The 15,371-nt window shown below is 38.6% G+C and overlaps 1 pseudogene; it reads right to left on the bottom strand.

Annotated features, from left to right (window-relative positions):
* Positions 1-14,508: 14,508 nt before the first annotated feature.
* LOC100479764 lies at positions 14,509-14,946 on the bottom strand (annotated as a pseudogene).
* Positions 14,947-15,371: the final 425 nt, after the last annotated feature.

Here is a 15,371-nt window from a genome sequence, read left to right as displayed (position 1 = left end):
GGACAGAGATGAAGCAGCAGCCATTTTGTTGAGGAAATGCACTATCACTCATCTGCCTACTTATCTTACTTGCCTGAGATCCTCTGTGACCAAAGTCCCTGGCTTCTGCAGGATAGCCTCCTCACAAGTTCATAGGTGACAAGAACTGATGCAGATTTTCACACCATTCTTTAGCTTGTGCCTACTTGATCTTACTTTCCCTTCTTCCATGCCCATCTGCCTGTCCTGTGACTGTAGACTCCAGAACTGAACACAAAGATAATAACCTTACAGAGACCCAGAGTTAAACCAGACCCACAACTACAATATCAAGTCCTTATAACAAATCCATATATATCTTGGTGATTCTGCTTCTGGGATTGAGCAGTGACTGACATAGGAATTAACATCACATGTCATAATTTCTAAGATTCTTTCCAGATTTTCTCCCTTACATATAGGGGCTCCAAACTTAGTAGCGTAGGCTAACGTAAATCTTAGCCCATGTGTTTTTAGACAAGTTTTTTACCTCATTGAACTTCAGCTTTCTTGTAATAGAAAAGTAATATTTACCCCATCATAAGATCATTAAGATGATTTAAGAAAATTATGTTGATAGAATGCTTAACACAGCCCTTGACACTCAACAAATGGTATTTTAAGAAACTGTAAGAATAGATTTTCAGTCTTACTGCATTGAATTGACAGAGGTTGCTAAAATAATAATCTAAAATCTTCTTTCATTAATGTAACTGTGAATTAGCCACCTAAGAGAAGGAAAAAAAATAAAAACAATTATAGTGACAAAAAAAGTAAATTGCTTACACTTCCATTTGGTTTTTCTTTAAGCTGTAATTTGTTTTTTGATTTATAGTTCATTATTTCAAATGCATTAGCTGGTTTGAATTTTGAAACAATACTTATCTGTAGATTAGTTCTTCCTTATGCTGTCTTAAGCCTGTGTATGACAATGATGTACACTGGAAAACACACCTAGGGGACCCCAAAGTCTGGATTCAGCTTGACTTCCCTGCTTCTCGCAGGAAATATGACTTGAGCAAATATAGCATTGTTAAAATCTGCTTTCTTATCCATGAAATGAAGGTCAAATCTTCCTATGGACTCGAAGGGTTGTTGTGAAGTTAAATGTGAGAGAGCTTTGGTAATGTCTGAGGGCTGTAAACGTAGAATGGTGTCATCACTACTGCACATGTTCTTGTGAAAGTACAATATGAATTGTTCTGTCTCTGTTCAGCCAAATAGTAGCAGTATTTATTTTCCACTTCATGGAGATGACTTGGGAAGCATGAAGTCCAAAGGGAATCTAGTCTTACTCTTATTCCCCAAAATGAGAATAATGTAACGTATTGTGTTTATTAATTATTTAACCATTTGGAATATGTGGGGAGGAAAAAAAAACAAATTTCTCCTTATACTTATTTTATATCAGAGGTGCTTATTTTCAATAAATGAATAATTGAATGCTATCACTAAAAAATAAACTTACTATTCATTTATTCAATGCTTAGAATGGTCAAAATACATAGCTAGATTTGGTAGGAACACCAAAAATGAATTCAGTGGAATCTCTGTCTCTAAAGAGTAAGAAACCTCATAGGGAGAATCAGTCATGCCATAAGTACAAATAAATATAATTCACAGTAGAAAATGAATGTCAGCATCCAGAGGAAACCCCAGTTTAGACAATCACATCATTTCTTTCTCACAAAGAGCGTTTTTATATGACTTCATACTTTTGCTACCACATTTACTGAGATCGAACTAGCATGTTTCAAATGAACTCCACATAAGACAACTAGGCTGAGGCTTGATATCTTGATCAAAAAGAATAAAAATAGCAAACAAACAAAATATAGTTCTGTCGCATGCATTTGTTAGAAAGGCTGTTAAGAAGGCTGGGAAGGAGGGGCACCTGGGTGGCACAGCGGTTAAGCGTCTGCCTTCGGCTCAGGGCGTGATCCTGGCGTTATGGGATCGAGCCCCACATCAGGCTCCTCCGCTGTGAGCCTGCTTCTTCCTCTCCCACTCCCCCTGCTTGTGTTCCCTCTCTCACTGGCTGTCTCTATCTCTGTCGAATAAATAAATAAAATCTTTAAAAAAAAAAAAAAAGAAGGCTGGGAAGGAGGTGATATATTTCAACAAATGTATTTCTTGATCTTATTTGTGTAGAGAAGTTCACTTCTGATAAAGTTAGAGCTATTTAGTGCACTGTATAATGTAAGGAAAGGGGATTTTCCTAGAACAGTCAGGAATACTTTAGAGAGGAAGTCTGACCTTTGTAGTGAGAAATAAGAAGGAAAAAAATGGCTTAAGTAATTCTTCATGTTCCTAGATAAAACGTAGCTAGACATGACTTCCAACTCAGATGGGTCTCAATTTACTGTCTGGACACATAAGGAGTCATCTCTTCCAGACCTTTCCAACACCCCCTCGCGGTATTTGGAATACTTTCTTAAAAATTAAGATTCATTTGATTTCTTTCAATTATATCTTTTGATTCATTATTGCTGTTATATGGGATCATTATTTATTTTAGTTTACTGATTTTATGAAGTTTTTTATTTTCAATAATTTGTCAATTCTCATAAATTTGTAAAATTTTGTGTTCAAATTTGTGAAATACAACACACATTCAAAAAGTGAATAAAACATAAAAGTCCAGTACAATGAAAAACTAAAATAAATAACTGTATAACTATCACACAAGTAAAAAAAAAAAATTGCCAGTATTTCAGCTCATCATATGTGATTCTCCAGAATTTCCTTTAAAAAACAGAAAGATAAGAGAAAGAAAAAAAGAAAATCAAGTTGTTTATAACAAAAATTATGTTTTTTTCTTTCCCCTTATTTTTTCATTTTTTTCTTGTTTTGCTGAGCTCATAGAACCCAGAGTATTATATTGACTAGCACTTTGGAGTGCCATATTTCAGTGATATGAAACCCAAATAGATACTAGATTTCCCCACACAGGAACTGGCTATTGGCATCTCTCTCATGGTGATTACAGAGTCCCTTTTAGTGCTTTGGGTTAGTAATAATGTATTTCTAATTCATCTCAATGTCAATTCTCTTCACATATTCATTATATCACTGTCATGCCTCTTTTCAATAAATGTTAATTTACAACTAATAAATGGACTTATTCATCAGAACACTTATGATATAGCTGGAGAGATAAAACATATATACATATATATAAACATATACATATAAACATATATACATAAAATGTAAACAATTTTTATTTAATATTTATTTAATATTCAACGGTAGTGTAATAATTAATAATATAGGCAATAAATGTTTTAAGTTTCCCAGTAAGGTGATATGTAGAGAGAGAGTTGATTTACCTTTAGACTGGAACGGCTCAATCTTTATCTCTGGGGACCCCTGGATGTCCGGTTTTACTTTTGGCCAAGATAGTGACAGTGGTATTTATGATGTGCTGCTTAAGACCCAAACCCCCACCACCAGTGACCTCAAGGGTCAATTTCTTTAGTGCTGCTTTGCAACTGGCGTAACCAGTTTGATAACCTGGCTCAACTACTTAAGGAGCCACTGAGAGCTTTTTGGTGGGTTTTCTACCTAAGATTCCTTGCACAGATTTCTGGTTCAAGCAAGAGGTTCAGTCAGTCCATGGAGAAAGGGCCCTGGGGAGTTTGGGCCCTGTAATGTCTCTGGGGTCTCCTTGATGCTTGCTTGCATTCTCTTTCTCCTGCTGCCCTGCATCCTTTACCTTTATTTTATTTTTTTTATTAAGGTATAATTACGTATAATGTTATATTAGTTTCAGGTGCACAACATAATATTGCAACAATGCTGTACATTACTCAGTGTTTACCATGGTAAGTATAGTCACCATCTGTCACCAAACAACGTTAATTACAATCTTAATTTACTGTATATCCTATACTGTGCTTTTTATCTCCATGACTTATTTATCTTGTACCTGAAAGTTTGTACCTCTTAACCCCTTTTTGATTCCTTTATCTTTAAGTAAAAGACTTGTGTGAGTACACACTGTAGAGTCCAGTGGTGAGTTTTTTTCAAAGTACCCAAATGGGGAAATGCCATACTGTTAGCTGAATACCATAATGTTAGTGACCCAGATGGGACATTTGAAATGAAGCCCCCACCCACTCTAATTTAGATATTAAAGGCTAAAGCACTGTTTAGGAGAAAGAAAGATGAGATACAGGTGGTGAGGGGGATGAAGATATTGTTTCTAGGGGGTTTCTCCCTGCCCATTCTAGGCTGAGTTCACAGGATTACTCCTTTCACGCGTAGGCAGAAAAGCATTTGTGGGCCTGGGGTCAGGGGCAAAAGCAAAGGAGATTCAAACTGGGGGGCAGTCAGCCAAGAATTGGAGCCTTGCTGCTCCTATTTTAGGTAAAGCGACCAAGAGCACGCTGAAGCTGCTAGGGCCACCATTTAGGGCCTGTGACTGTCTGTAAAAGGGAGGAATGGAGTATCTGGAAGGAGTTTGGGAAGATACTAGCTTTGATTGGAATTTAGTCAATTATAGAGTTAAGCTGCCTTTTAGATCCATTTTGCAGCTCTTCTGGGAATTACTATTGAAATGGAAATTGAGTTTGGGGAGTTAGAGGTGATACCATGTGCGGTTGTACTCAGGAGCCTAACCTGGCTTGAGGCTTTCACAGAGATGTGGTTAGAGGGGCAAACTCCCACTCGGTTAAGCTGTAAAATGGCAAGAGCGTGTGATACAAGCCCTGGGAAGGAAAATTACCCATCTCCTCGCTTGGATAGTAAATGGAATACTCCAAGGCTACTGAAGTGCTGGGAATGCTAGCATCTTTGGGTTGGTTGTATGATGATGCATAACGTAACACTGTGATTCTGAGTCAGGTGATGATTGATGCTGAGATGAAAGAGTTTCAAGTCTGTGGACATCTCAGCATCTACCCTGTGTGTGGGAGGGGGCAAAATAATTTGAGGGAAGCTCCTCCAGCCCTCCTCGCTCAGCTTTTCTGAACAAGGTTTAATGACTGGGGAAAGAAAGTTTATTCAGAAGAAATGGGGCAAGAAGGATACAAGGAATGGGCAAAAACCTTGGGTCAACTGAACCAGGCAGAAATGTTTTATGGTTGATTGAAAATGGCACAAAAAGGGGGGAGATAATTGGAGTAGTCACTAAATGTTAATGAGTTGCTACAAAAGATTATAAACATGCCAGCACCAACTCCTCAGACTGTAAAATGATTGAGACAGATTCATTCAATCGACCCTAATTTTGGCAGATTAAAAATCTGAGTATTACACAAGAGAAGAGTCCAAAATTTCTTCAGAACCTATGTCAATGTAAAAAGTGCAAAACAAAGAGACAATTATGATTCTGAGTGATGGGAAAGCCCAAGTTAGAGAAAAACCCCAGTAGGGGACCCACAGCCATTTGCATTGGTCTGGGTCAAGAGGCCTATGGGTGTTGTAGAAACTTTATTGGGATTGCTAGACACTGGTACCCAGACGTGCTAATGTAGTGTTAATGGGCACTGTAATTACATTAGGGGAATGTGGTGATGTGTGGGTAGAAGGCTAGCAAGTGAAAGTATGGCTCAAAGTGGGGATTTATGGATACAAATTGTGTATGGTTACTGTCTCACTCTTACCAGAATGTATCATTGCAAGGGATGTGATGTCTGAATAGGCTCTTGCCTTATCCAAATCATTGGGAAAGAGATGTTGTGCAAGTCTGCTCCCCTCCCCCCATTTTAAATAGGCATGTTAAATAGGAAACCTTTAGAATTACCTGAGCCCACTCAAGTAGTTAATTTAAAACCCTATGAGATACGCTGGAGAGCGATTTTGGCTTTAATTATGGATCTGTGACAAGCTGTAATATTAGTGCCCACAAATTTCTTATGTCATAGTTCAATATGGCCTATAAAAAAGCTGATAGATCCTAATTGTTAACTGTAAATGATAAGAGGACTGAACAAGCTGGTGATTGTAGAACTTTCTGTTACTGGCAGGTGTGCTGACTATAGCTTCTGGCAAAAGTCTGTTACTGCCACCCTGTGGCAACAGCCAGGACTTTTGGATTAGGACTAATGGACTGGAAATGTGATTTGGAAAAGAATCCTCTAGATGACTGGAAAATTAAAGGAACACCCTTCTGGGTGTTCTGTTATGGAAAACCTGGATTTGAGGGGGAAAACTCGAGTGGGACATGTTAATACCCATCAAAAATCCGCTTCTGACTTCTAAGGTGACTTGAACCCAAAAGTGAATGCCCATTTGCTCTCAGAGGGTGGACTTTTGGGTAAGGAGATAGTGGCTGTAGACATACGAGCAATGCAACAATGGGCAGGAAGAAGATGTATCTAACTATCTCACTCAGAAACTTGAAAGGTAACTAATAACTTCTCTGCCTGTTAACAGGAACATCAGAGACTAAATATAGTCATGGGCCTCATACCAAGGTGATCTGGGCCACCCATAGCTGGCAGGTAAGCCATGGCTCTGTGGTGGATACCAATGGGCCTTTACTGCGATAGATACACATTCTGGGTTTGCATTTGCATATCTGATAGCTGAAGCAAATTCCCCTAACACCACAGAGGATATTATTTCCGTTTGGACTTCTTGCTTACATATCACCTAACCAAAGAACCAGTTTTATTGCAGGTATACTGCAACATGGACTAAAAAGCATCATATGCAAGAAGGTCCACCTCTACAAAGTAGTGAGCTGACTGACCATTGGAATGAGCAGTGGAAACACTTGCTTACAAAAGTGAGAGTGATAATGGACTGAAGTGATGACCTCTATGGTTGAATAAATGTGTGTCAAAATTGAATTTGCATGAAAGTAAAGGGAATTTTCCATTGGATAGGTTGTTGAGATATTGCAGAAGGTAAAGAAGAGGAGTGAGACATGGGAACCTACATAAACTTTTTCTCTACTTCTAATTTTCTGTTCTTTATCTCTACCCAATTCTGTAGTGCCAGGAATTGGATTTCATTTAAGAATTTCAGAAAAAAAGAATTGCTTAACATGCCACCATGACAATATGCTTGAATATCTCTGTACAATTTCCTAAGGGGATATTGGGCTGTTTTTCCCTACCTGTCTAACCTGGATCTGTTTCTGATTTTCTGTCCACTGGATGAGACAGTCATAAGCTTGTGCTTATCCAGTCTTACTCTATTTGACTGAAATGGACAAAGGGCTTTGGCCAGACTCCATACTGCCACCGGTACAGGTTGATCCTCTGCTGAACCTTACAGTTGTACTCTGGGGATGGAAGGAAGATTTGAATGAAAACCAATAATGAATTAAAAGAAGGAAAGGTATTTGCTGATCTAAAAGGGGCTGAAAAATGAATAATGGTGAAAAGGAAAGGCTAGAACAAGAGAATGATACTTTCTCTTAGATAGATTTACAGATGCCCCATAAGGGTGAAGATATTAGCCTACAGAAATCAACTCTTTTGTTTGAATCTAAAGGTCCCAGGATGTGCTCCAGGCAATTAAAGAAAGATTCAGTTGGGTGTCCATCTATATGATGGTGTCTTGATGACATTAACCACACCTTATAGAGGATAGCTTTTGGGAGGAAACATGCAGGAAAAAAAACAAAGAATCACTGGGCAATTATTAAAAGAAGTGATGATCTTTTGAGGAAGATGCCTAGATATAATGAATATATGTGTTGCATGTTAAATATGTCATGATATAATGTATCCTAATGCATATAACCCATGTTTTTGTGGATTGTGGACAGTCATAAAAATAAAGAATACTTGGCAAAGAGATGGTAATGTCAATTTAGGGATGACTTCATGGGCCCCAATGTCCACCTCCACCAAGTGATAGTGGATTCATCTATTTCTCCTTGGAGATCTAGCAGGTTTTGCCTCAAGTAGCTTGACACTCTAATGTTAGGTGCATACATGTTTAGGATTGTTATATCTTCTTGCAGAATTGACCCTTTATCAATCATTATGTAATCTCTCTCTTTATCCTTGATAATCTTCCTTGTAATGAAGTTTGCTTTGTCTGAAATTAATATAGCCACTTCAACTTTCTTTGATTAGAGTTAGCTGGCATATCTTTCTCTATCCCTTTATTTTCGATCTATATTTAAATCCTTATATTTAAAGTAAGTTTTTTATAGACAATATAGTTGTGCAGTGTTTTTTAATCTCCTCTGAAATTTTTGTTTTTTAATTGCTATATTTACAGCATTCACATTTATTTTTTTTTAGATTTTATTTGTTTATTTGACAGAGAGAGACAGCCAGCGAGAAAGGGAACACAAGCAGGAGGAGTGGGAGAGGAAGAAGCAGGCTCCCAGAGAAGCCTGATGCGGGGGTTCGATCCCAGAACACCGGGATCACGCACTGAGCCAAAGGCAGATGCTTAATGACTGAGCCACCCAGGCGCCCCTAGAGCATTCACATTTAAAGTGATTATTGATATTGTTGTTTCTTTATGTAGAGCCAAATTTTTGAGAATTCCACAATAAATTACCACAGAATGGGTGGCTTAAACAACATAAATTTATTGTCTCTTGATTCTGGAGGCCTGAAGTTTGAAATCAAGGTGTCAGCAAAATTGGTGCGCCCCCAAGGGCTGCGAGAGAGAAACAACCCCATGCCCTCTCCTAGCTTTTGACAGTCTCATGCATTCTTTGGCTTGTATATCGTATTCTCTTTGTATCTTCACATCATTGTCTCTCTCTGTGTTTAACTCTGTGTCCAAATTTCCCCTCTTTGCAAGGATACCATTCATATTGGATTAGGGCCCACCCTAATGACTTTATTCGAACTTCATTATCCCTGAACAGATTCTATTTCCAAATCAAGTGACATTCTCAGGTGCTGGGGTTAGGACTTCAACATCTCATTGTGTGGGGGACACAATTCAATTCATAATAGTCTGTCTCCAAGCCTCCTAACTTTGTGTGCTCCTTACATGCAAAATCTGTTTGCCCTATTTCAACATCCCAAAAATCTTTATCACTTTAGTATCAACTCTAGCTCTAAAATCTCATCATCTAAATCACTCAGATCGTTATGGATAGAGCTTGGGGTGTGCTTCATTCTGGGGCAAAATTCCTCTTCACCTGTGAATCTGTTAAATCAGACAACAAGTTACCTGCTTCAAAAATATAGTGGTGGGGCAGGCCTGGGATAGACATTCCCATTCTAAGATGAAGAAATAGGAAGGAAAAAGGAAGTCATGGGTCCTATACAAGTCAGAAAATTAGCAGGGCCAATTCTATTAAATTTAAGTCTTGAGACTAACTCTCTTTGGTTCAATGCTTTGTCTTCTGGGCCTACTGGGGTGGCAGCCATGGGTGTTGGCTCATCCTTCTCTGCCTAGGAAGTAACCCCACCCATTGGAACTCATGATGTGGCCCTGACTTTTGGAATGGAGAAGGCTGTGGCCCAGTGCCCTGAGCTTTTGGCCTCAGAGCCCTAATGTCAATGACAGATCCACTGGCCTCTGAACTTCCCGTGAGGAAATTCTTCTGTTTTTTTTTGAAGAGTAACACATGCTCACAGCTGAATTGCTCTATTCACCTGTTTCCTGCCTATAGAATCCTAGAAGTCTGAAAGTCTGCCTTCATTTTGTCTGGTCTCTGTCTCCCTGCATCCAAGCTGGAAGTGTTTCTGCTAACATGGTCAATCCACCTCTTTAAATTCTGGCTAGCAATTCCTTCCTCTTACATGTTACTATAAGCAGCAAGGAGAAATCAGACCTGCCTACAACACTTTGTCAGAGACAGCCTCAACTACATATCTGAGTTCATCGCTTACAAATTCTACTTACTGCCCAACAGGACACAATTCAGACAAGTTTTCTGCTACTTTATAAGGATCTCCTTTCCTCCAGTTATGAATAACATGTCCCTCATTTCTATCTGAGATCTTACCAGAAGCATGTTGAACATTCAGGTTTCTACAACGGTCTCTTCTTCAAGGTCTCTTCTCCCCTTGAAGAGGGGCAGAGGGGCAGAGGAAAAGGAACAACTTACTGTTGCTATGATCTGTATTAGTGTCCTGGGCAACCATAATGAAGTACTCCATCCTGGGTGGATTTAACAACAGAAATTTGTCTCACAATTTCAGGGGCTAGAAGTCAAAAGTCAAAATGTTGGCAGCTTAGTACCCTCTGAGAGCTGTTCACTCTATCCCCATATCCCCCAAATCTGAATTATTTCAGCATCACTTCTGAGTCTAAAGCCTCATCATCTAAGTCAACCAAATCAGTGATGGATGAGGCTTGGGGTGTGAGTTTGTCCCACGCCTCTCTCCCAGCTTCTGGTAGCTTCAGGCTTTTTCTCAGCTTGTAGATGACATTCTCTCCATGTCTCTGCTTTGTCTTGTCTTTAGGCATGTCTGCCTCTGTGTGCAAATCTCCTTCCCCTTTTAAATACGGGTTTATGCCATGATGACATCATTTTTACTTGATTACTTTCATTTTCAAATGAGGTCACTTTCTGTGGTAATGAACATTAGGACTGCAACATTTTTTTTTTTTTGGTAAACACAATTCAACACATAAAATGATCTGTATTATTTGCCTCCTACTTGAATAAGTTATTTTTATATGTCTTGAAGGGCATATGTGCTTGTGTTGAGTTCTCTCAGTTTTTGTTTATCTGAAAGTCTTTGTTTTCCTTCACTTTCAAAGAATAACAGTTTTAGGTGGTTTTTTTTACCCTTCAAACTTTAAATATTTTACCCCATTTTCTTCTTGCTTGCATGATTTCTGACAAGGAGTATACTATAATTCTAATCCTCCCACTCTCCAGCTGTCTTTGATTTTCTACAGTTTGGGTATGTTGACCAAGGTGTGTTTTTATTTTTTTATTTTTTTATTTTGTTGGTATTTATCCTGTTTGGTGTTCTCTGAACTCCCTGGATCTATATCTCATTCATTTTGGAAAGTTCAAGCATTATCACTTTATATATTTCTTCTTTTCTATTCTTACTTTCCTCTCCCAGTATTCTAATTACACTTATGTAATTTTTAAAAAGATTTTATTTATTTATTTATTTATTTATTTGAGAGAGAAAGTGAGGGTGCATGCACAAGCAGGGGAGGGGCAGAGGGACAAGTAGATCACCCTTTGAGTGTGGAGTTTGACTCAAACCCAGAACCCTGAGATCACAATCTGAGCTGAAGTCAGACACTTAAACCAAATGAGCTACCCAGGTGCCCTATACATATGTAACTTTTGATTAATTAAACAAATATTTATTGAATACTATTGTATGTCAAATATTATCCTATGAACTAGAAATATACCTGTGTTCAAAAGAGATTTAAAAAATATTAAATGTATTTTAAACTGTATAGAGATATGGTCAGTACATTTCTAATTAATTTCACCTTTGTTCATTCAGAAATTATATACAATGTTTAACACTTTAAATATATCTTTTTATAGCTCTATTGAGATATAATTCATATAACTTACATTTCATCCCTTTAAAGAATAAAATTCAATGGCTTTTGGTACATTCACAGAGTCCATCATTCATCATGACATCCAACATGACAATCAGTTTTAGAATATTTTCTTTGCCTCCAAATGAGACCCCACATGACTTAAACATCACTCTTCAATTCTTCTGTTACCCCTCCAGGTGTAGACAACCACTGACCTGTTTCTCTCTATAAAAAGTTGCCTATTCTTGACATTTCCTATAAATGGAATCACAATATGTGGTCCTTTGTGACTGTCTCTTTCACTTAAGTTACTGTTTTTAAGGTTTATCTATGTTGCAGCAAGTACCAAGTACTTCATTTCTTTTTATTGCTGAATAATATTCCATTGTTTGGATATACCACATTTTATTTAACCATTCATCAATTGATAAACATTGAGTTATTCTTACCTTTTGGCTATTATGAATAAAGCTGCTATGATCATTTGTGTACACGTTCTTATAAGGGCATGTTTTCAGTTCTCTTTCATTGCATTTCATTTCATCTCTTTTGCATACATAGCTAGGAGTAGAATTTCTAGGTCATATGGTAACTCTATTTTAACCTTTTCAGGAATTGCCAGATTGTTTTTTAAAGCTGTACAATATTACATTCACCCTAGCAATGTATGAGGGTTCCAACTCCTCTATACCCTTGCCAACACATTATTATCCATCTTTTTTATTACAACCATCTTAGTGGATACAAAGTGTTATTTCATTTCTTGTGCATTTCTCTGATACGTAGTGATGCTGAACATCTGTTCACATGCTTTTTTGTCCTTTCGTATATCTTTGGAAAAATATTTGTCTAGATCTTTTGCCCATTTTTTTTAAGATTTTATTTACTTATTTGACAGAGATAGAGACAGCCAGCGAGAGAGGGAACACAAGCAGGGGGAGTGGGAGAGGAAGAAGCAGGCTCATAGCAGAGGAGCCTGATGTGGGGCTCGATCCCATAACGCTGGGATCACGCCCTGAGCAGAAGGCAGACGCTTAACCACTGTGCCACCCAGGTGCCCCTTTTGCCCATTTTTTAATTAGGTTATTTTTTATTATTGGGTTGTTAATTTTTTTAACGTTTTTTTATTATATTATGTTAGTCACCATACAGTACATCCCTGGTTTCTGATGTAAATTTCGATGATTCATTAGTTGCGTATAACACCCAGTGCACCATGCAATACATGCCCTCCTTACTACCCATCACCAGTCTATCCCATTCCCCCACCCTGGGTTGTTAATTTTTTAAAAGATTTTATTTATGTATTTGAGAGAGAGAGAGAAAGAATACAAGCTGGGGGAGGGGCAGAGGAAAAGGAACAAACAGACTCCTTGCTAAGCAAGGAGCCCGACATGGGGCTCAACCCCAGGACCCTGGTATCATGACCTGAGCCAAACACAGACACTTAACTGACTGAGCCACCCAGGTGCCTGAGTTGTAAAATTTTTTAAATGTACTTTAGCTGTCAGGAGTGCAGCTGAGCTGGGAGAAAAAGCATAATTTCCAAGTGTCAGAGTAGCTCTTTAAGCAACAAGACAAAAATGAAAGAGTTAAGTCCTTAATTACTTACTGAGATGGTATAAGGAAGAGGCTAAAACCAGAGGAAGTACTCTCCTTTTCCATTTTTCTGCATGGCATGATGTGCTGGTTGAGGGTCAGATGGTTCAGCATGGAGGTAAGGTTGTCTCAAGGTTGAGGAGGCCCAAATAAAGCTCTCTGGCAGTATTATGGATGGTGAGGATAGGGAAAGAAAGAGAGGGAAAGACTAGGAGTGTGAAAATACTGGGTAATGAATTGGAGCAGGGAAAAGTATGTTAAAGTTGTCCTCCTCTCCCGTGTGTCCAAGGCCTCAGATAAAATGAACCAAGAATAAAAGCACTGGGGCTGGGAACTTAAATATGTCAAGAGCATGATCTTGACCAGCCATAAAGGCTTGAGTCCTTGAGTACAATTCCCTTCAGAAACAGCAATATACCAGCCATGCACCTAGTCTGGTGTGCAGAGTGCAGCTTTCCACCATGGGCCTGCCTGACAAATCATTTGTTATTGCTCATGCTCAGACCTGAAAAATGACACATAGGTTTTTAACCAGGAGTCAGACTCCTTGCTAGATACAAGTCCCTTATCAGACACATGATTTGGAAAACTTCCCTTTCATTATCTACCTTGTCTTTTCACATTCTTGATGGTTTGATAAGTTTTTCTTGATCTATCTTTAAGCTCACTGCTTCTTTCCTCAGCCATGTCCAGTGCACTGATGAGCCCATGAAAGGCATTCTGGTTTCCATCTCTCTGCTTACATTACTCATTTGTTCTTACATCTTGTCCACTTTTTCCATTAGAGCCTTTAGCATGTTAATCATATTTATTTTAAATTCCTAGTATGATAATTCCAACATCTCTGCCATATCTGAGTCTAATTCTGACTCTTTCTTTGTCACTGTTTTTTCTTGCTTTGTAGCATCCCTTGTTATTTTTGTTGAAAGCCCGACATTATGTATTGGAGAACAGAAAGTAAACTAAATAATCCTTCAGTGTGAAGTTTGTGTTAATCTGGGTAGGAGTGGCTTGTGTCTAATGTTTATTATAGCTGTAGGTGCCAGAGGCTTCAAATGTATCTAATATTCTTGTTTTTGTTTCCCCTGTTGACGTTGGACTTTCCTAAGTACTACTCCTCAGAGGGAGTCTGTGTCTTGCAGAGTTAACAATTGCAATCCACTGTTACTCCACTGCAGCTCTGTTGCTGTGGTACTAATCTAGGGTTGGGGCAAAAAACCTTTCTGTAATCTTATGACTAAATCTTTCTTTTAGTAATCCTGTGTCCTTGAGCTGCGACCTTCGAGTGTGTGGGGTGTTGGTGGCATTTTTAACTTTCATTCATAGCATTATTAATCAAAATTGCAAAAGTAGATTTATAGAGCTACAGGTCAGTAGCAAAACAGGAGGGAAATGCAATGTTCCAGGGACATTTTGAAATGTTCCAAAGGAGCCTATAGTAGCTAAAAATTTACGGTTAAACTATGGTTACACAACAGATTATATTCAATCCTGCATTTTCTCAGTAAGTTCTTCTTTATATTTGCCTTTCTCTTTTCCAAGTTGTCAAAATTTCGCTTTGCACTCAATAATTTTTTTCTCTATCTTTGTTCAGTTTTAGCCTGATGATAACCACCCTGCTCGGGTTAGTGCCCACATGAAGAGTTATGCTGTTAGCCTTCTCAGGCTTCATTCATTCAATGTAGATGATATATTCCTTTCTCTACACCTGGACTACCATGCCAACTTGATGATCATTGTAGTGTCCCTGAGCCACCTGGACTTTGTCATCCTTGTGAACAGGCATGGAGCAGACATTGTCCTTCTGCTGCAGCTGCATGGAGAGCTGGCAGACGTGATCTTCTTGGGGATATGCAAGAGGGCCCTAAAGCAGTGTTTGTGGTTTTTGCTGCAGTCCTAGGTCACAAAGGGATTGAATTTCATGATGACCTGGCACCGGGTGGGCTCAAAAATGCATGCCTTCACATGTGTTCCTGAGATCCCCTCACCCACTTTAGGTGAATCATGAAAGCTACAGGGTGATACAGTGAGAGAAATGCCCTTATGGCAGGAGGGATTAGGCTCTGGTAAAGTTTTATTTTTCCCCAGAGATTAGGCCTTTGCTATGGAGAATGCTTCAGGCATATTTTACCATTGTTACTCTTCCCTTTTCCTGGCAAAGCCACGAGGGAATCTTTTCAACATTTCACCATGAGAACATGGCAGGTTTCCTGGAAGTAAAGCCCAGGAAAGTGTGGGGTCCCATAAGACTGTGACTACCAAGAGTTTCTCTCCTAAGGCTTATCCAAATCAGTCTCCAGAAAATCCAAATTACCACTTAAATGTCCCTACAGTTTATAGTTCCAGTG

Source organism: Ailuropoda melanoleuca, chromosome 5, assembly GCF_002007445.2.
Source record: "Ailuropoda melanoleuca isolate Jingjing chromosome 5, ASM200744v2, whole genome shotgun sequence".
In the NCBI taxonomy this organism is placed as follows: Eukaryota; Metazoa; Chordata; class Mammalia; order Carnivora; family Ursidae; genus Ailuropoda; species Ailuropoda melanoleuca.
The sequence above is the reverse complement of the archived record's forward strand: the minus strand, read 5'-3'. Positions and strand labels throughout refer to the sequence as shown.